The 27,234-nt window shown below is 42.2% G+C and overlaps 1 protein-coding gene across 9 annotated transcripts in view; it reads right to left on the bottom strand.

The window, feature by feature from the left end:
* eag (potassium voltage-gated channel protein ether a go-go) overlaps positions 1-27,234 on the bottom strand; it is a 389,509-nt gene that overhangs the window by 141,190 nt on the left and 221,085 nt on the right. The gene's annotated exons all lie outside the window — the stretch shown is intronic.

Here is a 27,234-nt window from a genome sequence, read left to right as displayed (position 1 = left end):
TCTTAAGTACTTTCGGACCGCCCTTCAAAAATCAGTACTACTTCCGGAAATCCCGGACTAGTAGACACCCGCCTACACTATTTTCGAGTTGTACACTGAAAAAAAATTCTCGGCGTTTTTACCAAGGTCCGTTGGTACCTTTACCATCTCACTTTTCTTACTAATTGTTGGTAATTTTACCAAGACAGACTGGTAAGCTTACCTAAACACCGGTATTTTTACTGTTTTTTTCACGTAAGAATACCACTTTTATTGGTAATCAATTCCCGGTAACTTTGCCATTTTATCTCGGTAATTCTACCACAGTCGATAAAAAATATTGGCGATTTTACCAAGGTCCAGTAAAATTACCGAGAAAGTTCAATAATTTTACCGAGATTTCTCGGTAAAATTACCAATTCCATAAATGGTAATTTTACCAAGAAAAAACTGGGATCAAATAGAACCCTGAATTCTTGGTAATTTTACCCTTTTCTTAGTAAATACACCGAGATTTTTTTTTCAGTGTAAGGTGTGTGAACTGAATCGCTTGCTTTTCATTCCATCGAAAGGAAAGTCACCGTGGCTTATCGCCAGTGGCGTGGCGCGCTTTGCGATATATCGATTGATCTGCCATTTAAACCTATGGAAAAAGATTGATATACAGGGTGTTCGCGACGAACACCTTAATAATCGATTCTTCAGCATACCTTCAAATGGGGAAATATCGATAATCGATTATTCACGCCACGCCACTGCGTATCACCTCGCGCAACCATCCAGTAACTATGCCTTCCTCACGGTTGCCAGCGTGGTGTACACTAAAGTCTCACGTTTCCTCGATGAAAAAAACGTCACGTTGTTTCATAGTCTGACGACAATGGCGACTATTTTGGTGCATAATTAACGGCGCTACCGGACATGGTGCTTTGTGAATGTCCCAAGTGAATGGACTGCCTGGCACGGTCATTAGGGCACGGAGGGTGGCTCCGGTCGAGTCATTCGATTGCCATTTGCGACTACCGGTACATTGGTGACGTCATGACGTCACTGTCAACGAGCCCCTCGAGTCCGGGAGACAACTAGCCATACAAGACAAGTCCCTAAATGTTATTTGTTTCGGAACAGAATTTTTTTAAAACTTTTCTCTACCGGCACGTCGAAATATCAGAACCTGGTACCAACGTTTTCTTATTGGCAGGTAATGGAGATGTTGCATGTGTGAGAAATTTGCGATTTGACCATCGATTATTATATAAAAGTTCGCGAGGAACACGAAAGTGCCACTGGTTTTCCCTGAAATCAACTCCCAAGCTCAAAAAAAGCTCTCAAAGTTGAGGCATAATGGAGGGGATATCCCACGCTATCCTCGTAGTCCAAGTCTACATCAACACAAAATCTCTATGCAAAGATAGGGAGCAAATACATTAGCAAGGTTGCCATTTTTTAGTTTTAGATTCCCCAAGTAAAGTGGCAGCTCTGTCACTGTACTTGCACCCTATCTTTGCATGGAGAGTTTGTCTTGATGTAGACGTGGACTCTCAGGATAGCGTGGGATATCCCCTCCATTTTGCCTCCACTTTGAGAGCTTTTTATGAGCTTCGGAGTTGATTTCAGGGAAAACCAGTGGCACTATCGTGTTTCTCGCGAACTTTTACGTGAGAATCAATAGTCAAATCGCGAATTCCACACACATACAACATCTCCATTATCACGGCTCCCGGCACATTATCGGGGCACACTGCTTCAAAATTGTTAATGTAGGTGAGAAAGAACCAAGGTGTTGAGGTTAAAACTTTTTATTACTGTTGGTGGACTGACCAACGGGCTGACTCGCAATCAGCTGATTCAGCTGTTTACAAGTTCATAGGTGCAACGATCTTATCATATGACGTCCGCTTAGTTATGACAGTATCACATATCTATCGGTGATGTAAAGTATCGTCAAGAACTGCAAAATGTAACTATGTTCACGTTTTAAAAAGTTAAGCGCTCTGATGATGGCGTAAACCGAAAGATATCTAAGTAATAAAAAGTTGTAACCACAACCTTTTTTTAACTTTTCCATTTATGTTACAAAATGGTGTTGTTCAAGTGGAACTCTATTAATCCGAATTTCTGAATTTTGATCTTCAATTATGACAGCAACGAAGCAATTATATGAGTTCAATGACCGTTCATTTGAGGTTGAATTGTGTTCACAAAGAGAAAATGAAAGCCCGCATTAAATGGGGAAAGTGCTCTGCGTGACCGTCTAATCTTCACGCGCTTGTTTTTCAGCCTGTCTGACACTTCTTTTTAAATTCCTTATGGTAAATAACATGAGAAATTGACACCATATATTTTTTTTTCAAATTCAGCTGATTTTTCGGGCATAAACTGTCCGTTACCGACTCCTGAGGATTTAGCGTTTCTCTCTATGTAACACATTCATTTAAATACATTCCACGTTATCCGAAATCCACCGAAGATCTCGATTTTTGAAAAGTCAATTTTTCCCACTTCGGTCTATATTTTAGACTGTTCCGCTGGCATGCGTGAAAGAAAATTGAAATTTACAAAATCAAGGGCTTTCGTGTTTTTCAGAGAGAGCGGAATATATTTTACATAAACAGAAATGACAAATTCTCGAGAAGGCGGTCATGGGCATCCCCTAAAGATCGGCTGAATTTGAAAAAAATACATTGTTTCGATTTTCCATATTATTCTCCATGAGGAATTCAAATGACTTCTGCTATTGAACGCGGGCTTTTATTTTCTCTTCGAGTGAAAATTTTCTTGGAGAGATAATACATTGTTTCGATTTTCCAAATTATTATCCATAAGGAATTTAAATGAATTCTGCTATTGAACGCGGGCTCTTATTTCCTCTTCGAGGGCTTATAAAAATGTTCTTGCAGAGATCATTTCGTCGCTCCTCTAGCGTAAAGACTTATATCGATTTCCACACGAGCCCCGGAAAGCAAATAGTTAAACCGGAAACAGAGGTCACGTGGAAATAGAGATACATCCTTACGTCAGAGAAGCGACGATTTGAGAAAGAACCCCCCGATTGTAAGTCGAAACAAAGATGCAATGATAAGATGCTCGATAAAATTCTCAAAACATGAAGCAAGTTGCTCCTGGACCTGGACCTGGACAAGGGTGCGTTTATTTAGTCAGGCGGAAACATGGGTGACCGGTGGGCGAAGATTTATTCCTGAGGAAATTCGCCAGGAAAAGTTAATCACTGGCCTCAACCCCTGGTCTTAGCTCCAACCCCGAACCCTCAAGGCCGCAGTGCCATCCGTCCACAGTGGATCGATTTGTTAGAGAGGTCGGACATGAAATGTTTCACTGAAACTGAAAATTTTGATGTTTATTTTGTCACTTTTAAACTTTTGAGGGTTGGTCATGGAAGACAATTTCACAAGAAAACCAATGGAACCACTTTTAGAACCTCAAAGCTTTGAAAAAATGGAAATATAAGCGTTTAAAGTTTCCAAATTTTGTCCGACCTCTCCTATAGACTCGATCCACTGTGCGCCCGTCGTGCGTGGTCGCCCTGGTCGCCACACCGCGCCGGTCCATCGACTTGATTTATGTCCGATTGGGTCCAAACAGCAGGGTTGCAACATAACAGTGAAAAAAATCGTGAAATTTCTCGAAAGGTATGAAGAATAAAACCACTCGCAACATAATAAGTCTTCGGACATTTTGTCACAACTCATTCCCGCACGAAGGCACGTAACTCCATTCCGAGGTTGTAAAATTGATTCAAATAATTAATGTTTTACGAGAGTGACCTAGCACGATTTTTGTAGAAAATTTGGGTGATTTTTACATGATATCAGAAGAAAAATCACTCAAATTTTCGGTTAAAAATCCACATAATTCTCCTGGTAAAAATAAAATTTGCGCGGGGAAATTCGGCAACGTTGAATTGTGGTTACGTTCTTATGTTAGGGAAACGACAAACTGAGGTGATCATTTATGTACCTAAGTCGATTACAGTCCTAGAGGCTAGAATTCGGCCTGAAAAAACGTATAAATTCTAGAAAGAAAAAACGATGTGGTTGGTGACAAAGTCATTTTTCACACGATGGAATTTGCGATTTTTGAATTCCATCGAACTGGCAATGCTGGCAACCCTTCACGCAGAAAAAACTACCCCAGGATCCGCTCACCTGATCGGACGCTTTTGTCTTGTCATAAATGGTATACCGGCCCCTGGGGAAGCAACACGCTACCGTCCGGAGTCCGGAGTAGCCAGGAGTAACCAAAGTAGTCCAGGGGATATAATTCTAGTCAAAAATAACCCCGATGGACCTCTCTTTGAAAATTCCCTGGGTCTGTTCTCCTTTCCTTGACATAAAAAAAATATTAGTTTCACACACAAGTAGGACTTCTGGAATTTTCAAAGAAAGTTCTGTTGCAGTTATATTAAACTAGAACTAGTTTTAAACTAGAATGGGTATGTTGCACACAAGAGATACATGCAGGCAACTGAATACACTTTTAATGCGTGAAATCGCTCAAAAATCACGCTTAGCACCAAAAAAGAAGTTTGAAATCGAGCAAAACACAGTGTGGTCGGCGTTAAATGTATATTAGTGCCTGCAAGATTTTCGGAATATTTCACGCATTGCGCCAAACAGTACAGTCAGCGTAAAGCCCATATCAGCGCCTACGAGACTGCATGAATACCTCTCGCAATGCGCCAAACGCAGTGGAGTCAACTTTTACATAGGAATGAATAGTTAAATCGCAAATTCCTCACACATGCAACATCTCCATTCTACGCATCTCCAAAAAGGTAACAAAGGGGGCATTCGCACAATCCTATCGCAGCCAAGTTAATATTACAGAGTAAGATGTGCGTTATAAAATGTTAACTCAATGCTGAAAACCCAAAAAAACAAATGACAAATCTCTCTGGTTGTAAGTCCATCGCGGAGTTCCAATTTTTATCCGGGAATATTTAAAATTCAGGAGCACGAGAAGCGGCCATTAATCAGAGCAACACGGGCAATCGTTGTAGGGCGTGAAACTTTTTTTCCGCGGGTGGCAAAAAGCGGGAGTATCGGGCCGCGCGAGCCGTGTAGTGGGCTGATAATTGAGAGATGAGACGGTAATTGATCGGGGCGGCAGGAGGCAAAAAACTCTCCATCATTTTAGAAAATACCTCATTAATTATTCGCGCCCGGGCTCCAACTTCTTCCCGGTGACAATCATCACTCAATTACGGACTCTCCTCGTCGTCCCCGGGCGAAGAAACGTAACTCCATTCCAAAGTTGCCAAATTGACTCAAACAATTTAATTTATCGCACGAATAAACATGCACAATTTGTGACCGAAATTCGTCTGATTTTCACAGAAGATCAGAAGAAAGATCGGTGAAATTTTCAACCGTCAATGCCCGAGATTCTCCTGGTAAAAATGCGGTTTGCGGGGGAGAATTTGGCAACATTGAAATGTAATTGCGTTCTTTCTTGAAAAAAACATCGTCTTATCCGGGATACACGTTTTTTTCCCGCTTCTCCCGATGTCTTTTCCCGCGGAACTTCTCCGCTCCTCCGAACAATTTTTCAAGTTTTTTTTTCTCCCTTCGCAATTATTTTTTCTTTCCAACTTGTGATCCATCGAGCGCATTTGCTGAAAGGTACTAAGTACACATGAATTGAGTCAAAACGAACTATGAAGCGCGCGAATCATGGATAGAAAAGTCCTTTTGCTCCCTATCATTAGTACATAGTTCCGTTTGTAGAAACACGCCCAACGGACCGAGCAATTTTTGTTTAGTTCTTTCTATGCGGAATAAAACATGGTACCCGATTAGGAGATTTAAAACGCAGTTAAGTTTTCTCTGGTTCAATACAAGTGCGCACGTAATACTTCCAACATTCAATAATTTATTTACATTCTGAAATTTTTTGGAGCAGGAGTCATTTTCTGTTGCCTTCCTTTTAAGTTTTTTGTTCTTGCTGCGAGAAATTTTCGTTGCTGAAGATGTCCTCTGTGTAGTTTTGAAAAAAAAAAACAAGCCTAGTGGTAATAAGTGGTATAGTAATGCTAATTGCAGGTTCTAAATTGTCCAAAATAAGTCGTGACGCATTGATTTTTCCCTTACATTTACATCGTTTTCCCTGACATTTCCTGGTTTGACCTGACTTGTTGAAATTCCTTGACAAATCCCGATTTTTCCGGTATTTAGGGAATACAGTCAGGACTGTGGCAATCCTGGATACTTGATTTGGCCCGAATCCCAACGGTGAAACAACAGTCATCCATCCAAAAAAGTAACCGAATCGTCGCGAAAATTCGCCTCGAGGCTTATTCTGGTCATGTACGATGATTTCACCATCACCTCGCTTGGGGCTTATTTTTGTTTGAAACGTGCTCCATGGCGCAGCCGTAACTTCTAGCGCGAGGCTCAAACTGCCGTGCTGAGGAAGAACGCCGTATGAACATTCGACAGTTGCCACATTTCCTTCGATAAAATGTTAATTTTAGCTGGACGTTGTTAATATTTTTCCTTTAAGGTTTCAGGAGCTTCAAGTGAAATTGCGAGCAAATTTTATCTGGAAAATGGAGCATTTGCACACAAAAATTTTATTGCTTCATCTGAGAGTGCCTTACGGGCTGAGTTCGCAGTATTTTTCATAATAATTTTCGCACATGAGAAATTGGAGAAAAATAGGTTTAAAAATGAGACAATTTGCCGCCTTGTGACGTCATCTGGAGGTATTTTCCATTTCAACGCATGAATTTTAGCAGATTAGGTTATTTCGTCATATTTTCTCCAATGATTGTTCAATTTAAAAACCAAGAATATCCGCGAACTCAGTTTTCCTAGCAGTATCATTTTAAAGATGAAATACAGACACCTGCAAATTCTCTATTGGAAGGAAAACATTCACATTTTTACCAGCGGATGGAGAGTTTGCATGCAACTTTTTTATTGCTTCATCTGAAAGTGCTTAAAGAGCTGATTTCAAAGTATTTTAACTTTTATTGATATGGGAAGTGGTATAAAAATAGATTTGAAAGTGAGAAAATGCACCGCCTAGTGACGTCATCTGGCGGCATAACCCATTTAAAGGCACGTATTTTAACAAATTAGATCATTTTGTCATAGCTTGTCCAATAATTGTTCAATTCATGAACCGAGGGTGTCCGTGTGTTCAGGTAACACGATAGTTTACATTTAAACACGAGATTCATCAAATTTTGGAAACCTGTAAATTCTCTATTGGAAGGAAAATATTCACAAGTTTACCAGGAAACATAGAAAAAAAAAAACACATTGGATCTAGAGTCCAGACTCTTGAAAACATTGACAAGAAAAAGGACTCTTGATTCAATCAGATTTAAGCATAAATCAAAAGGAAATCCGCTCAACTTAAGAGGCTGGGTTCTTGATTTAAGCTTAAATCAGATTGAATCAAGAGTATTTTTTACTTTCGATGTTTTTAAGTCTGGACTCTAGATCCAATGTGTTTGTTTTTCCCAGTGAATTTGTATTTTATCGAAATAAATTTGGCAACGCCTGAAGGTTCATACGACTTTCTTCCTTAGCCCGGGAGCAAAGCGCATTTGTCGCGTCCTCGACGCGCGACGCTTGGCCAAATGACGTGACAATCGAGAATGATGAGACCCGATGACTCTCTGAGCCGGGGCATTGTCTCCGTCTCTCCTTTCATCGAGCGCGGATCGCGGCTCCTCCAGCTTTCCGCGCGTCTCGAGTCTCCGCTGTCACAACCCCTTCACACCCCCCCCGCCCCCCGCCCGCGCTTCCATCCATTTCCGTTTCATCGTTAATTCCTCTTTTTATGCGAAACCGGAAACCGGGCTCCGAGTAAGCTGGTCGGGGCGCAGAAAGTGTCTACTCAAGTGGCACGGCTCGATCGGGCCCATCCGCGAGTAGCTGCGTTGCCGGATCGGACGGGTAAAATTGACTATTTTTTCACGGTGACTACATCAGGTGTTGCCTAATTTCCAACCAGACTCTCATTATTTGATAGAATATTTGGCAATACGTCGCCTTGAAATGTTGGGTGTATACTGTGTAATTGCACTGAAAAAAGAAAGATGGGTAGAATTTATCATTCAAGGCGACGCGACGCATTACCAAATTTTTTATTGAAAAATGAAAAGATGGGTGGAAATTAGGCGACATCTGATGTAAATTTTCTTCTGCACTGAGAAAAATATTGGTAGAATTTACCATTCCTTCACGCTGTATTGCACACAGCGTGAATTCAAAGTCGATTCTGTCAGAGAATGGTTACCTGTGCCTATATACAGTAACGTTTACCTTTCCTCTGGCAGAATTGACTCCGAATTGACGCTTGACTTTGACTTTGGGAGATGCATTTAGGAGGCCAAGAAACACCTAAAAATAGTGTTACCTTGATTTTCAAGTTTTACCCCCCCCCCCCCCCCCCCTGTCTACTAACGTTTCTTTCCGTCGGTTATTTCTTTCAAACCAAAATGTTACCGTGCCTTGCTCTTAGGCTTTTTCTGCATTATATTTCTCACTCAGGAGCATAAACGCAAAAACATATCCGAAAAGAAGACGCGAAACCTCACTTGCAGGATAGAGAGAAACATTGCGAGTCCGCGCCTCGCGACATCGCTCCTTCAATTTTGCACATGCAACACGGACATCCATCAACCACGAATAGTTGTATCTCAGCGCCGTCATCACGCGAGTTCTTTCCCTTGCTCTATTTCCACTGTTGTGTTGGTTCCGTTTGTCTTATTTTTAGGGGCACTTGAAGAACTACGTGAGCAATTCAACCGAAAATAGGGAAGACGGAATACGGCTTCGTTTTTTAAATCCTCTCCCGAATCTGAGCGACACCTCGCTGTAGGAGCGGCCACCAATTGCGAGTTCACGGCTCGTGCCATTGCGCCTATAATTTCGCACATGCAACACGGACATCCATCAAGCACGAATAGTTGTATCCCTACGCCGTCATCATCGCGGGTTAAAAATGTCTCTTAATTTTGAAATTTGAAAAAAGGTAAGGTTAAGATCGCTTAAAATGTGTTCATACAATGCGGACAATGATTTTAAAGTGAATATTATTAATTTTTCAGTGCGTTTACATGCGCTCTCCTTTATAATATTTTCGCCATATGAGGAATCCCTTAATAATTCCTCCATAGCATGTATTGTAGAAATTTATTTCCTCTTTGTTTAGAAAATATTGATACTTGATTGCTTGTTTCCGAATCTCTGGTGAAACGCTTGGTTACCGTCAGGAGAGATAAAGCAGTTTCGATCGTCGGAAGTTGGTAAGGCTGTTTCTCGTCAACTCAAAACCAGTACGAATAATCAATCCTAAGCAAAATAACTTGCTTCGTTAATGTTCGATTGTTGTGTATACCTACCTACACATTTAAACGATCAATTAAAACCCTCCAGGGTTGCCACAAAATTCTGAAAATGAAATTCCCTGACATTTCCAAGAGGAAATTCAGTAAAAGCTCGCCAAGTCGAACTATGGTTAAGACGAGATGGCAAATAAGTCAACTTTTTTGACGGTCCCAACACAATGCGACTTGGCGAAATTTCACTGTAGTTAGACATAGTTTTCAGGCAAAATGTATTGCTCGAAACGTCAAACCTACTCGAGAGAGCAAATGAAGGTGACTTGGTGATTTTTCCCTGACATTTCCCGGTTTCCCTGATTGCGGCAACCCTGACTCGGTTATCAACTTGCGAGACACACCACAACGTTAATGGGAAAAGTGTGCGAGATGAGTGTTTTATCAAACACTCGACATTTTCGACCAGAAACGTAGGTGCTATTTAACGTCGAACTAACATGGAAGAAACTCTTCGATGGGGGAGTAGGTGACGCTTACTGAACTCCAGATTCTTGTGAAAAATCGATCGAGGGCGAGCATTCATCATTTCCTCTCCGGACACTTCATTTATTTGCTCTGCCAGATAGCCTCCCATTTTAAATATGAATTTGCAGGTTAAAAATGACCTCTCCGTCGCGAAAAACTAGTCGGAGATCGGGATTAGACAGTGATATAATCCCGTTAGATTTTATTTATCACCTTTTCTGCGTTCCCCGGCGAAACTTACTTTTTCAACGAGACTAATAACTTCCAAGAGGCGCGGAGGTATTTCATACGGGGTGAAAATATTTCTTGCGGGAAATGCTTTCTGAAGCAAACTCGCTCAAAGACATAATATCCAGGATATCACCCTTCTTTAACGGCTCCTTAAAAAGTTAGTTTCGGTGATCAACGATGATGCCTGCCGAATGATGACTGATGAATGACTCCGTAAATGGACCACTAGACAAGGTACGAATTTAAGCAATCTGATACATGTTCCTTAACCAGAATTTCACCTAGAACACGATTCGCGCAACGAAAATTACTAAAACCAACTTCGAACGAAGATATTAACGTTTTTTTCTCACATTGGTTACAAGGAATTTGAACTGCCCGCTCACAAGAAACTTAAAGCTCTACGTGAGTCAAATCACGCACTACAATGGTTTCAGCAAGCTTCTCAATCGAGCAATGTTCATTTCCCACCATGTGTTGTTCAAACTATAAGCAATTTGATATAGCTGAGCCAAAGCGTCAAGACTGAGGTTGCCAGATTTTTATATCGCAGAGAGTGCCATGATAACGTTTAGCGCGCGATGTGAATCACGTAGAGCATTGAGTTTTCATGAGCGGATGGTTTGAATTCACGCATTAAGAATCATTAAATATCTTCGTAAGGAGTTGATTTTGGTGCTTTTTGTTGTGCGCATCGTGCTCTACGTAAAATTTTGGGCTAGATACATAAATCAGAATGCTGAAATTCGTACTTTGTTTGGTGGTCCATTTTCTTACACGAACTGCTTGAGGCTCGTTATTTACCACTGGATGATAGGGTTCAGAACCATGGCGTACCGTCTCTTCCTACCGATGAAAAATGTCTGGCTAGAAGGCGATGTTCGCCACGGACCCACTGAAAAAAATTAGGATGGTCAGTCCGCGAATTGCATATCCGAGCGATGCTCTCAATCAACGAGACCTCGTTAGTATTTATTGACTGAAACAAACTATTTGCCTGGACCGCAAGCAGGCATTAAACGCCACTCAATCTATCTGATAGGCGGGAATAATGAGACACAGTGGGAACCCAGTGCTCTCCTCCGATACAAAAAGCCTCTGCAGTGCACATATATTACACTCAAAAACCGATGAAATCGCTCAGCGTCCACTGCTGACTTCAGCTCTGCCATACTGAGTAAGAACAACGTAGGATCCATCAAACGTTGCCAAAGTTCCCTCGAAAAATCACAGGAGATTTCAGGAAGATTTGTGAATATTTCTCGTCCGATTTTTTAAGGGATTTCGCCCGTAATTCGATCGAAAAAGTCTGAAAATTTCAAGCGAAAATATTTATGACTTTAATCAAAAATAAATATTTTCTGAGAGGACATTTGGCAACATTCGAATTCTCATACGGCGTTTTTACTCAGCACGGCAGAGGTCCGCTCCTCCAGAGGCCGAGGAGAAGGATGGAGAATATCGATGACCGCTGTCCTTCTCTGTTCAGTTGCAAACAGAGAGTGATGTTCCCAGAACTGCCACCGGAATCGGTGCTGTGATTGTTTTATTCTATGTACTCCCGTGCTAAGGATAAACACAGTATGAGCCTTTAGACGTTGCCAAATCTCCTTTGAGAAATCTCTAATTTTCGGGAATATTTCGTCACCTTCCAGGCAAAGTATCACAAGCGCCATGCGACGTTTAAAAATTTCCGCCGCCATTTTATTTCTTTACTGAGAAATTGTTGGTTGAATCTGTTTGGAAATTTCACTAAATTTTATCGGCAGCACAAAGAAAATTCAGTGAAATTTTCGGACAGCTTCGTTGAACAATTTCTCTGTAAAAAAATAAAATGGCGGCGGAAATTTTTAAACGTCGCATGGCGCTTGTGATACTTTGCCTGGAAGGTGACGATTTGTTAACTTTTATCATCCATTTTTATAAAGAATGTTATTCGTGATTTGATCAAAAGCTTCTGGAAATTTCAAGGAAGAATATACACAACAGTCATCAGAAATAAGTCTTTTCTTAGAAGCAATTTGGCAACATTCGAATGTTCATACGGCGTTTTTCCTTAGCACGGCAATGTAATCGCCGCGATTACCCCGGGGCAGCGATCCCGGTTTCCGCATGCAGATGTTTTGCCCCGATATACCCGATGACGTTTTCGGCGGGGGGCGGTGGCTTCCGCAAATCCCTTTCCACCCTCATTGCCCCCTGCTCCCCGCGTGGCTGCTAACACAATGATCCCTTGTACTTTGGCTGTTCATCAGCGGGCTTAGTTTCGATCCGGGATGTCTGTCGAGTGGAATATACTGCCGCGCTTGGGAAAAACGCCGTAAAAACATTCCAACGTTGCCAAATTTCCCATTGTAAAATATTCATTTTTAAAGTGAGTTATAAAACGCAATCCTTGAGATTTTCAAAAATATTAAATCAAATTGAGCATAGAATATCCAAAAAATTGGAGGAAAAGTATTCGTACGTTTTTTTTTCAAAATTCGTATTTTATTAAATACAATTTGGCAACGTCTGAAGGCTCATATGGTGTTTATCGTCAGCAGGCGGGTTTCTGGTTTTGCATTTTACAGACCTGTTAAATACACCGCGAGGTGGGAATTCCTCTGTGTAGTCGCGCAGAAAGTAATCAAAGCCAAGTGTATGACATCGGCGGGCTTTGTGCTTTAAGTACACTTTGGTGTACTTTTTCAAAGCTGACAATGGACTGTCCTGCAGTCTTGAATTGGTGCTGCGTTTGACGTCATTTTACGAAACCGATGGAAACGTGGCGCAGTTTCATTTCAAAAAGCATCCTTGCCTTCATAGAGTTGTAAAAAAAACCGAGTGCTTGAAATAATTTACGGTTCTATTTCAATGTAGTCCTGGGTATGGGTATTAATTTCAGACTCTGATGGTTGAGTTCTTTCGAGTCCTAGCAACGTAATATAAAAACGAGTGGACTGCATTTTGCACTAAGGAGCTAAAAAGTCCTGGCTCATACTTAAGAACACCTTTCTGAACTGGGAAGCTAACCGCATTCATAAGGACCTTGCCGACTAAACAGCATACACCCATGTCAATGTTGCTCAGATTCTGCATATCTTCAACTATTTAGGTGGTAGACAACTGTAAGGTCTGTTTTGAAATTTGCCTCAAATTATCTTTCTACTCAATTATTCTGAATATTTTGGGAGAGAAATGTAAAATGTGGATGATTTAGGACAGTTGTAAGCACAATATTACCGCCCTGGTAAAAATTGGCAGTAGAATCTGTGTTCCAAAATACCATAAACCTACAGCCGGCTGTAAGATTTCCAATTGCTTCTATAGCCGGCAACATAATTTCTTATAGCCTTTTAAAGCCGATGGCGACTAAGCAACAGCCTGGCGATAAAGTGTATGCTAAACGTCACTAAAGACGGATGCTAGGACTCAGTGAGTTTTTGGACTACCGCTCTTTTTTTGGGCCGCAGTATCTTGATTTAATTTGCGAGGAGAGCTCCGTACATTTGAAGGATGCCTGCCATTCCTAATATGTTGGAGCGCCTTCAATTTCGTATGATATTGTGCAATACCTCTGGTGTGAAATAGTTGCTTCAAGCGCCGCGGTACGCTGCGGCGCGGCGCGGGCAGCCAGCGCTGAACGCGCATTGGCGCCTACAAACCTAACAGGGATACTTCACGCATTGCGCAATGCCTGAAGTATCCCTGTTAGGTTTGTAGGCGCCAGTGCGCCGCCGCTCCGCTTTGTGTTAGGCTCTAATATTTAATCTCGCGGAGTCAGCGTTTTTCAATTCATGACTTTGAAATGTTTGCACACTCTGTATGGATTATTCTCATTTTAATTGATAAAAAAAAAAATTTATAGTAAAGGAAAATATAATGTACGTTTTGTAAATATTAAGGTGATTCCGTACAAACTTAAGGATTTACAAAGCACAAGAATTTCTACACAATTTCTTGTGGCCTTTTATAGCCGATGACGAAAAAGCAACAGCCAGGCGATAAAGTGTAAAGCCCGGCGATAGGAACTATAGCCCGGCTGTATAATTTTTTATCGCTTGGTGTAGCTCGGCCGTATGATTTTTTTCACTTTCTACAGCCAGCTATATGATTTTCTATCGCCCTTTTCAGTCGGCTATAAGAATTCCTGTGGTATTTTGAAACGCAGCTCCTATCGCCAATTTTTACCAGGACACCGCTGACATGGGTATTTGCTGTTTGATCAGAAAAATCCTCATATGTTGTTTCTGAAATGAGCCAAAAATTGCAGTATTCCCAATTGCAAAATGTAATCTAAAAGGGAAGTAATGTGCTATGCTCGAGTTGCAAAAAAAGAACATTTTGATTTATACGTGAGCTTTTAAAAACTAAAACGCCCGATACCAGTTGTATCGATGTTATAGCGCCTAAGTGTCGTTACATGTTCCATGTAAAGTAGGCAGCATAAATATTCTTCACCAACTCGTGGAGATGTTTCCTTAATTATGAGTTCACTCAGCGGCAGGCTCAAAACCGCGAACACTAGGAATACCAAATATTTACACAGCCGAGTGCGCGAAACTTTTTTCGCCTGCAGCAGTGGTCGTGTGCGTACAAAAGGCAGGAAGTCTGATAATTAACTCTAATTATCCCTATTAACAATCCACTCTTGTCAAACTGCGGTGGTGAATCACCACCTATCCCCCATAGTTGTCAAGATGTCTACTCGAAAGTTTTAGATTGTTTTTTTTTTCTTCTTTCAACTTGATTTGAAAATGTCGGACAGGAAGACCAAAAAATGCACCTTCTACTCTCGATTCAATGTGAGGTCTTCTCCCGGTATGGTATCAATCTTCCTTTAGTGATCTCTTTCCGTTACGAATCATACAAATGATATCAGCCGCCAGCAATTTCTATGCTTTCATCGGTGATCAAAGCCGCAAACGAATGCTGTATACGTATACTTCCAAAAAAACAAAAATATGATTTTTGTACAAAATTTCGGCCCAATCCAAAAAATGTCACTAATTACCAAAAACAAAAAAAAAAAAACCAGGCACCCAAAAAATATGATGGCAGTACCGTTTGGATTCATCATATAAAAGGAAATGATATCAAAATGGCCCAATTTTCTCTTTCATGCCCATGCAATATACCAAACACCCCAACTTTTTTCACAAAAAAAAAAAATAAATAAATAAATAAATAAATACCTATAAGGTATGATGACCTGAACACGTTTATTGGATCCATCGCTTTAAAGGAGTATGATATCAAATCGGCCCAACTTCTCTGAAATATGCCCATCTCGGATCAATAATTTTTTTGAGACCTTCAGACTCATCGCTGAGGAGACACTGATCATTACTTGACCCTTAGTATATGTCCTTGTTTAGATGTCAAAGAGTTCCTTATGAGAACTGTAATGAATTTTTTTTCTTTGAAGAGATAAAATCAAAAAATCGTCATAAAATTGAAAAAAAAATTCGAAGAAAAAAAAAGGAATGGGCCGGCCGGCCGTACATACAAGTGGTAGATAATATAGGGTGATTATCGTCTCTCTTTCACATATACATGAACAAGTATCATCGTCAAAAGGAGGATCAGTCCTTCTTGAAATCGTCATTGAAAGATAGACTGAAAGATATTCACACATGAGTGAACAACTTAACAACTTTCAAGCAATGCCATATTCTTTGTTTGTTTCTGATAGAAGGCCTTACAAACTACTGAACCTTGGCGTATTATTGCGAATATTATGTGCCTCCTACTTACAATGCTTCTTTCTTAGCAACTTCATGGATGTTGGCAAGACCGGGTCGGTCACCCATGCCAAAATGTTGGGGCATACCAATGTATCTACATTTCCCCCTTTTTTTTGTACGTGCCGGCCGGCCCATTCCTTTTTTTTTCTTCGAATTTTTTTTTCAATTTTATGACGATTTTTTGATTTTATCTCTTCAAAGAAAAAAAATTCATTACAGTTCTCATAAGGAACTCTTTGACATCTAAACAAGGACATATACTAAGGGTCAAGTAATGATCAGTGTCTCCTCAGCGATGAGTCTGAAGGTCTCAAAAAAATTATTGATCCGAGATGGGCATATTTCAGAGAAGTTGGGCCGATTTGATATCATACTCCTTTAAAGCGATGGATCCAATAAACGTGTTCAGGTCATCATACCTTATAGGTATTTATTTATTTATTTTTTTTTTTTGTGAAAAAAGTTGGGGTGTTTGGTATATTGCATGGGCATGAAAGAGAAAATTGGGCCATTTTGATATCATTTCCTTTTATATGATGAATCCAAACGGTACTGCCATCATATTTTTTGGGTGCCTGGTTTTTTTTTTTTTTGTTTTTGGTAATTAGTGACATTTTTTGGATTGGGCCGAAATTTTGTACAAAAATCATATTTTTGTTTTTTTGGAAGGATATCACGTATTTTTGGTATGACTTCTGCGAAGTATCAGGCAAAGAGAGTTCCCATTTTAAATTTAAAAGTTGTTCCCGCGGGCGCGAGGCAGAGAGGAAACGACCCCCCCCCCCCCCCCCCCCCCCTCGAAAGCGGCCCACCTTTTTTTAAGGAATTTCGTTCAAACCGCATGTCAATAATCTGTAATCGTTCTCGAGACATCAGTAAGGAAGGATCCATATTTTTGGCACACCCTGTACGTCACAGAAAAAAAACCGCAGGTCAGTATTGAAATCGTGACAAAGTTGGGTCACTTGACGTAATGCCTAATTCTCATTGGCTACGAACGATAGAAACTACAGTAAAGCGCATTGACTTATAACGCAATCTAGGTCGCGCGGTAGGTAAGACAGCTAGCGGGGTAAATCAGGGTAAAGACGCGCCTTCCGCTTAGTGGATACATCCGGATATAAGTAGTGTATATATAGGGATATGGCACCACTTGACCCTTGACATTTAAGGCGTCACCAGAGGGAATCGGTGTGACATCACTAGCGACTGGTTAATTGTTGCGGGTTGCCTACCTATCGTTACCAGTGTTGTAAAATTGTGCAGAAAAATGTCGATTATTACCAGTGTTGTAAAATTGTGCAGAAAAATCGGAATTAATTTACGGTGAGGGGTGGGGTATGGTGCATGATTTTCCAACCATGGTGTGACGTCACTAGCGACTGTTGCGGGTTGCCTACCTATCACCCACGTTGTCAGTCTGTGCAGAAAAATCCGAATTATTTCGCGATGAAGGATGGGTGATGAATGTTTTAGTGGATGATCTGTCAACAATGTTTTATGTTGCGAGGTGTTGTAAAATTGTACAGAATAATCTGAATTATTGTAGGATGAGGGGTGGGGTATGGTGCATGATTTTCCAACCATGGTGTGACGTCACTAGCGACTGGTTAATTGTTGCGGGTTGCCTACCTATCGTTACCACTGTTGTAAAATTGTGCAGAAAAATCGGAATTAATTTACGGTGTTGATTGGGTGATGGGTGTTTTAGCGGATGATATGTCAACAATGTTTTCATGCTATGACGTCACTATCGTTGTGAAATTGAGCGGGAAAATTTGAATTAATTACGGGTGATGGGTATTTTAGTGTATAAAATGACAGCCGTCTTTTCATGCTGTGACGACACCAACCAACCAACGTTGAGAAATTGAGCGGGAAAATTTGAATTAATGACGGGTGTTGCTACGGTTATAGTATATGATATGGTAACAATGTTTTCATGTTGCGAGGACACCAGTGTTGTAAAATTGAGCGGGAAAATATGATTTAACCCGGAGTCGGGTATTGATTAGTGTACGGTGTATGGCATCCGTGTTTACTGTTGCGGGTTGCCTAAACGTGAAGGGGCTACCATTAGCTTTTTTAAACCACAACCGTTTAATCCTTATGGGCTACCTACCTACCCACCCGAGCGAAGCATGATATGTTAGAGTCAACAATTTGCCTGTGAATTAGGCGGGAAATTTGAAGGAGCAGACGTTGCAAAAAATCTGCAAAAACCTATCTTCACAGGGTTTTTCATGTGCCATGAGTCCTTTACCGTGACGATATCTGCTCTATTAGCAATCATACACAGTACAACCATTCGGGTAAATACGTTTGACCAATGACCTGCATCATTTTACGTGACGTCATGCGAAGCATCCATTATGTGTCGTCACCCCACCCAGCTAGCGACCTTACCCGCTCTACTAGGAATTATACACAGGAGGAGGACCGAGGTTCTCCCATAAATTCGTAGCGGGTTGCCTATCCATCCGGGGGAATACGATTGAGTGTCATCACTCTAAGCATCCATTCTATGACGACACCCTGTTGTATACCACAGTATCAACGTTGTATGATCGTAAAAAACTTATACCACGCTATACGTGAGATGATAGAAAATTCGGGTTTAAGTATCGATAGCGGAGACTAGAGGGGCTAATGAGTCGAACTCTAGGTGCGACAAGTATAATGCTCTCATCGCGGAGATGTGGATTCGAAGTTGACAATTATTTTGAATACCGCGGTGATGTGCGTATGTCTGCGGTTCGATTGTTGATTCGTTATCGAAAGACCTTGTTCGATAAAAAGCATTGTCGAGATAGGGATTCATCGATCGAGTTCTGTCGATAACGATTCAACAATCGACCCGGTCGCGCGACTGCGCGAGCCCATATTCAAGGTCGGCCAGTTCTCGCTACTCGTTTTCCTGTTAGAGTGTCATTCGGAAACCACACATGTTCCACACAAACTACTCATTCACTTAGCTCCTTTCACCATACATATAACTGATGAAAAATCACGAATGACTCTGGAAAGTATCACTACTTATACGGGGTTTTCGCGGTAACTCTCATTCGATAATCTCCAAATATCCGTTCCCAGTGATGCCATCCTTCGACAAGTTTCAACTTGTCTCGATCAACTTCCCTATAATATATTTCTGATTCCCACGGTTTGGCAATAGCCGAGGACCTGCGGTCCCGCTCATTTAAACGCGTGGTGCTGGTGCGGGTGTGAAAGCCATCAATAATTTTCGATTATTTAAACGGTGATGTTTCTAGTCAGTTGTCGACCATCATCCTCATCTAAATCGATATGATCCGTTTTGAATTTGGAAAATGAGTCATTTTTCCTTTCTTTTTGAGACAAGTGAAACACTGATGGGGTATGAACCACGACGGGATGTGCAAATTCTCGTTCCCTGATTGCTCCCGCCCGGGGAACACCGGTAGACAAATGATGTTTCAGTATCATGAGCCTTGGCTGCATTGGCTAGAGGAATCGATGGAGCTCGGATGAGGGGGAGAAAAAAAACAAGAAGAGATTCGTTTATCACATACAGCAGCAGATTTATTGATATAAAAAGGAACATGAGTATTGTATATTTGCCACACACACTTTCATACTGTGCTATGAACCGTCGAGATCATGATGGGTCAAATTGAAACCGTGCTTTATACTCATCACTTTCCTAACGATTAAATGACGACACTGGTTTTTCAATTCGCAAAGAGCATAGGGGAAAACCATCATCGGAAAAGTCTTAACATCAAACGAGCCAGGGTCTAAAGCGCTCACAAAATTTGAAATTGAAGCGTTGTCCAAATACTGACATTTTCTTAATACTAAATCACAAGTTTCGGAAAAAAGTTTTTGAAATTTTTGCTGATTGTCAACAGCTTTGTCCACTACTGCGCTAATCGATGGAGCGAGTTTCTTCAATTCTTTCCACGCCTTCTCTTGAAGCGCTATTTCTCTCGGACACTTACGATGAGATGAATTTTTCTGACCGAGTACAAGACTTTTCCGTCCCAGAATCCTGGCAAACTTCAAAAATCTTGATACGGTCCCGAGATAGCGCGTCTCCCCAAAGTCGCTGTCCCCCTCAAAATACGCATCGATGTCCTTGTCCCAGCGTGTAAGCTCTCTCCACTCGCTCGGCTTAAGGGCGACCATGTTTTGAACTGTAGCGTAATTGTAAAATTTGATGATCGGAGTAAACTGTTCATTACAACTATAACCGATCACTATCTGCTGTTCACCGTTCGGGGTCAGGAAAAAAGATGAGTTTCCCATCGTTTTCGATACGATAGGGCCTCTGCACACACCACGACCGGGTTTTATCGGAGACATGCTCGAAATTTGATAACAAATCACTTCGAGCGAGCCGAGCTGACAGCAAAAGCGGACCACACCGACGAAAAAACGAACAGAAAATGGTCGCTGGTGTGTAACAATCCACGGTAAGAAGACATCGTGATCCAGGAGGAGGAGGAGGAAGAGAAGGAGGAGGGGTCTGCAACACGCATTTAAAACGTGTCAGATCGAGTATCCACTCAAATGAAGGCGCCCTCGTCCCGAGTCGCTGACATTCAAAGCCTCAGTGTCAAGGTATGATAATGGAGTATCCCATTTGAACCTATGATAAAGAATCGATTATGCACATGGTGCTCGTTACGATCGATATTTTTCAAAGGTTTAAACGGGATAGCAATCGATACATTGCAAAGCATGCTACGACACTGGAAACCGTATGTATGTATAACCCGCTTTCACGATGCACTAAGGCGCTCTGCGACACCCACTCTCCACAGCAATCTGTCATGGAAGAGATCCTCCGGGAGCTGGCATCTCTCCATCTCATGCCCTCTACCCACCGTTTGGCTGGACGCCCTCTCCGTCGCCTACCTGTCAATCGATACATCGCAAAGCCCACCACACACTACTGCAAAGTCCATAGCCGTCTTCATCCCGCAAACAGTGCCATCCAGCAACACCAGATTGCCTATTCGTTCAAATCAAGGCGGTATCATCCCGAGGATAGCTCCGGGCAAGGCTTTCACGTTATAAAACCACACGTTTCAGTCCGGGAGAGGGTACCCAACGAGCTAGCTATCACCTCTATGTCGTCCATTCCATACCCTCAAATATGACGTCACTAGTGAGGTGAGGTGTAATAATCGACTATCGATTATTGCGGTGTTCGATCTCGTGTCATATCAATCGATACATCGCAAAGGGAACCAACGCAAACGGCAACAGATTGCCTATGAAGCTGAGATAAAGAATCGATTATTGGGGTGTTCGATACATTGCAAAGGGAACCAACGCAAACGGTATCAGATTGCCTATGAAGCTGTGATAAAGAATCGATTATTGCGGTGTTCGATCTCGTGTCATATCAATCGATACATCGCAAAGGGAACCAACGCAAACGGTATCAGATTGCCTATGAAGCTGTGATAAAGAATCGATTATTGCGGTGTTCGATCTCGTGTCATATCAATCGATACATCGCAAAGGGAACCAGTCTCATAACGCAATCGGCATCAGATTGCCTATGAAGCTGTGATAAAGAATCGATTATTACGGTGTTCGATCCCGTCTCATAGGCTTGAATATCATAGCAATCGATACATCGCAAAGGGAACCAGACTTCTAACGCAATCGGTATCAGATTGCCTATTCACTCAAATGAAGGCTGTCTCGTCTCGAGGACACGCCGTAACAGTTTGATCCAATCTCCCGTAGCAGGGGGATTCCCCTCTCCCTATCCTCTCCCTATCCTCTCGGTGGAAGGGTTCGCACATGGTCCACGAAAGCAGACATACAAATGGGTGAAAATCGAAGCAAAATCGATCGACTTCGAGTGGGTGAGATGTCATATTCTGCACATTCAAATCGAAGAAAAGTGATGGAAATCGTTACTGATCGAACAACCGATTCGTGATGAGACAACACAAACAACGAGAAAAGAGCAGGCGCTCAAGCATATGATGATGTAAATTGCTCATAGTCGATACCAATCGAAGCTATATCGATAGGAATCGGTGAAAAATCTATGAGCCTCTCCACTAATCGGAGGCAAGAGAGCGAAGTTCTTCGCTTAAAATACACAATCAAGCTTGGTTGCCAGCATTCACCATCATCTCATCACCTACCTTCGCGTTGTCAGAACTCAATGAGCATTAGTGAAAATCGATACCGCCCACCCAAGCAATCGATTGAATTCGATCCTGGTAAGCTGCTACCAAGAATCGATTTCCATCTTTCTCACCTCTCGCTGCGAGATCCGTGCATGGTTCACGAAGACAGCATCGAGATAAATGCATGAGTATCACCGTAAATCTAGTCCTAATCGATTGAAATCGATAGAAAATCGATAAAACGCTCCCGCAATTCGGGGTGAGAGAGCTATATTATTCGCATGCAAATCGAGTTTATTCGATGAAAAATAATGTGAATCAATACCGATCGAGCAAACATCTATCATGTTCATCGTTAAGACCGGGGTGATCGCACGATTGAACGTTCGATTCTATCGATAGGAGCCGATCAGATGGGGTCAGATCATTCGATTCGCTGACCCGATCACGAAGCGCCCGATCACCCGTCTTTCCCCTTCGTTTGAGCTTCGCTCAAGACGAAGGGGAAAGACTGATCGGGCGCTTCGTGATCGGGTCAGCGAATCGAATGATCTGACCCCATCTGATCGGCTCCTATCGATAGAATCGAACGTTCAATCGTGCGATCACCCCGGTCTTAACGATGAACATGATAGATGTTTGCTCGATCGGTATTGATTCACATTATTTTTCATCGAATAAACTCGATTTGCATGCGAATAATATAGCTCTCTCACCCCGAATTGCGGGAGCGTTTTATCGATTTTCTATCGATTTCAATCGATTAGGACTAGATTTACGGTGATACTCATGCATTTATCTCGATGCTGTCTTCGTGAACCATGCACGGATCTCGCAGCGAGAGGTGAGAAAGATGGAAATCGATTCTTGGTAGCAGCTTACCAGGATCGAATTCAATCGATTGCTTGGGTGGGCGGTATCGATTTTCACTAATGCTCATTGAGTTCTGACAACGCGAAGGTAGGTGATGAGATGATGGTGAATGCTGGCAACCAAGCTTGATTGTGTATTTTAAGCGAAGAACTTCGCTCTCTTGCCTCCGATTAGTGGAGAGGCTCATAGATTTTTCACCGATTCCTATCGATATAGCTTCGATTGGTATCGACTATGAGCAATTTACATCATCATATGCTTGAGCGCCTGCTCTTTTCTCGTTGTTTGTGTTGTCTCATCACGAATCGGTTGTTCGATCAGTAACGATTTCCATCACTTTTCTTCGATTTGAATGTGCAGAATATGACATCTCACCCACTCGAAGTCGATCGATTTTGCTTCGATTTTCACCCATTTGTATGTCTGCTTTCGTGGACCATGTGCGAACCCTTCCACCGAGAGGATAGGGAGAGGATAGGGAGAGGGGAATCCCCCTGCTACGGGAGATTGGATCAAACTGTTACGGCGTGTCCTCGAGACGAGACAGCCTTCATTTGAGTGAATAGGCAATCTGATACCGATTGCGTTAGAAGTCTGGTTCCCTTTGCGATGTATCGATTGCTATGATATTCAAGCCTATGAGACGGGATCGAACACCGTAATAATCGATTCTTTATCACAGCTTCATAGGCAATCTGATGCCGATTGCGTTATGAGACTGGTTCCCTTTGCGATGTATCGATTGATATGACACGAGATCGAACACCGCAATAATCGATTCTTTATCACAGCTTCATAGGCAATCTGATACCGTTTGCGTTGGTTCCCTTTGCGATGTATCGATTGATATGACACGAGATCGAACACCGCAATAATCGATTCTTTATCACAGCTTCATAGGCAATCTGATACCGTTTGCGTTGGTTCCCTTTGCAATGTATCGAACACCCCAATAATCGATTCTTTATCTCAGCTTCATAGGCAATCTGTTGCCGTTTGCGTTGGTTCCCTTTGCGATGTATCGATTGATATGACACGAGATCGAACACCGCAATAATCGATAGTCGATTATTACACCTCACCTCACTAGTGACGTCATATTTGAGGGTATGGAATGGACGACATAGAGGTGATAGCTAGCTCGTTGGGTACCCTCTCCCGGACTGAAACGTGTGGTTTTATAACGTGAAAGCCTTGCCCGGAGCTATCCTCGGGATGATACCGCCTTGATTTGAACGAATAGGCAATCTGGTGTTGCTGGATGGCACTGTTTGCGGGATGAAGACGGCTATGGACTTTGCAGTAGTGTGTGGTGGGCTTTGCGATGTATCGATTGACAGGTAGGCGACGGAGAGGGCGTCCAGCCAAACGGTGGGTAGAGGGCATGAGATGGAGAGATGCCAGCTCCCGGAGGATCTCTTCCATGACAGATTGCTGTGGAGAGTGGGTGTCGCAGAGCGCCTTAGTGCATCGTGAAAGCGGGTTATACATACATACGGTTTCCAGTGTCGTAGCATGCTTTGCAATGTATCGATTGCTATCCCGTTTAAACCTTTGAAAAATATCGATCGTAACGAGCACCATGTGCATAATCGATTCTTTATCATAGGTTCAAATGGGATACTCCATTATCATACCTTGACACTGAGGCTTTGAATGTCAGCGACTCGGGACGAGGGCGCCTTCATTTGAGTGGATACTCGATCTGACACGTTTTAAATGCGTGTTGCAGACCCCTCCTCCTTCTCTTCCTCCTCCTCCTCCTGGATCACGATGTCTTCTTACCGTGGATTGTTACACACCAGCGACCATTTTCTGTTCGTTTTTTCGTCGGTGTGGTCCGCTTTTGCTGTCAGCTCGGCTCGCTCGAAGTGATTTGTTATCAAATTTCGAGCATGTCTCCGATAAAACCCGGTCGTGGTGTGTGCAGAGGCCCTATCGTATCGAAAACGATGGGAAACTCATCTTTTTTCCTGACCCCGAACGGTGAACAGCAGATAGTGATCGGTTATAGTTGTAATGAACAGTTTACTCCGATCATCAAATTTTACAATTACGCTACAGTTCAAAACATGGTCGCCCTTAAGCCGAGCGAGTGGAGAGAGCTTACACGCTGGGACAAGGACATCGATGCGTATTTTGAGGGGGACAGCGACTTTGGGGAGACGCGCTATCTCGGGACCGTATCAAGATTTTTGAAGTTTGCCAGGATTCTGGGACGGAAAAGTCTTGTACTCGGTCAGAAAAATTCATCTCATCGTAAGTGTCCGAGAGAAATAGCGCTTCAAGAGAAGGCGTGGAAAGAATTGAAGAAACTCGCTCCATCGATTAGCGCAGTAGTGGACAAAGCTGTTGACAATCAGCAAAAATTTCAAAAACTTTTTTCCGAAACTTGTGATTTAGTATTAAGAAAATGTCAGTATTTGGACAACGCTTCAATTTCAAATTTTGTGAGCGCTTTAGACCCTGGCTCGTTTGATGTTAAGACTTTTCCGATGATGGTTTTCCCCTATGCTCTTTGCGAATTGAAAAACCAGTGTCGTCATTTAATCGTTAGGAAAGTGATGAGTATAAAGCACGGTTTCAATTTGACCCATCATGATCTCGACGGTTCATAGCACAGTATGAAAGTGTGTGTGGCAAATATACAATACTCATGTTCCTTTTTATATCAATAAATCTGCTGCTGTATGTGATAAACGAATCTCTTCTTGTTTTTTTTCTCCCCCTCATCCGAGCTCCATCGATTCCTCTAGCCAATGCAGCCAAGGCTCATGATACTGAAACATCATTTGTCTACCGGTGTTCCCCGGGCGGGAGCAATCAGGGAACGAGAATTTGCACATCCCGTCGTGGTTCATACCCCATCAGTGTTTCACTTGTCTCAAAAAGAAAGGAAAAATGACTCATTTTCCAAATTCAAAACGGATCATATCGATTTAGATGAGGATGATGGTCGACAACTGACTAGAAACATCACCGTTTAAATAATCGAAAATTATTGATGGCTTTCACACCCGCACCAGCACCACGCGTTTAAATGAGCGGGACCGCAGGTCCTCGGCTATTGCCAAACCGTGGGAATCAGAAATATATTATAGGGAAGTTGATCGAGACAAGTTGAAACTTGTCGAAGGATGGCATCACTGGGAACGGATATTTGGAGATTATCGAATGAGAGTTACCGCGAAAACCCCGTATAAGTAATGATGCTTTCCAGAGTCATTCGTGATTTTTCATCAGTTATATGTATGGTGAAAGGAGCTAAGTGAATGAGTAGTTTGTGTGGAACATGAGTGGTTTCCGAATGACACTCTAACAGGAAAATGAGTAGCGAGAAGTGGGCGGCCTTGAATGGAAGCTCGCGCAGTCGCGCGACCGGGTCGATTGTTGAATCGTTATCGACAGAACTCGATCGATGAATCCCTATCTCGGCAATGCTTTTTATCGAACAAGGTCTTTCGATAACGAATCAACAATCGAACCGCAGACATACGCACATCACCGCGGTATTCAAAATAATTGTCAACTTCGAATCCACATCTCCGCGATGAGAGCATTATACTTGTCGCACCTAGAGTTCGACTCATTAGCCCCTCTAGTCTCCGCTATCGATACTTAAACCCGAATTTTCTATCATCTCACGTATAGCGTGGTATAAGTTTTTTACGATCATACAACGTTGATACTGTGGTATACAACAGGGTGTCGTCATAGAATGGATGCTTAGAGTGATGACACTCAATCGTATTCCCCCGGATGGATAGGCAACCCGCTACGAATTTATGGGAGAACCTCGGTCCTCCTCCTGTGTATAATTCCTAGTAGAGCGGGTAAGGTCGCTAGCTGGGTGGGGTGACGACACATAATGGATGCTTCGCATGACGTCACGTAAAATGATGCAGGTCATTGGTCAAACGTATTTACCCGAATGGTTGTACTGTGTATGATTGCTAATAGAGCAGATATCGTCACGGTAAAGGACTCATGGCACATGAAAAACCCTGTGAAGATAGGTTTTTGCAGATTTTTTGCAACGTCTGCTCCTTCAAATTTCCCGCCTAATTCACAGGCAAATTGTTGACTCTAACATATCATGCTTCGCTCGGGTGGGTAGGTAGGTAGCCCATAAGGATTAAACGGTTGTGGTTTAAAAAAGCTAATGGTAGCCCCTTCACGTTTAGGCAACCCGCAACAGTAAACACGGATGCCATACACCGTACACTAATCAATACCCGACTCCGGGTTAAATCATATTTTCCCGCTCAATTTTACAACACTGGTGTCCTCGCAACATGAAAACATTGTTACCATATCATATACTATAACCGTAGCAACACCCGTCATTAATTCAAATTTTCCCGCTCAATTTCTCAACGTTGGTTGGTTGGTGTCGTCACAGCATGAAAAGACGGCTGTCATTTTATACACTAAAATACCC

The sequence above is a fragment of the Bemisia tabaci genome, chromosome 7, assembly GCF_918797505.1.
Source record: "Bemisia tabaci chromosome 7, PGI_BMITA_v3".
Taxonomy (NCBI): domain Eukaryota; kingdom Metazoa; phylum Arthropoda; class Insecta; order Hemiptera; family Aleyrodidae; genus Bemisia; species Bemisia tabaci.
This window is presented reverse-complemented; position numbering and strand designations above follow the sequence as displayed.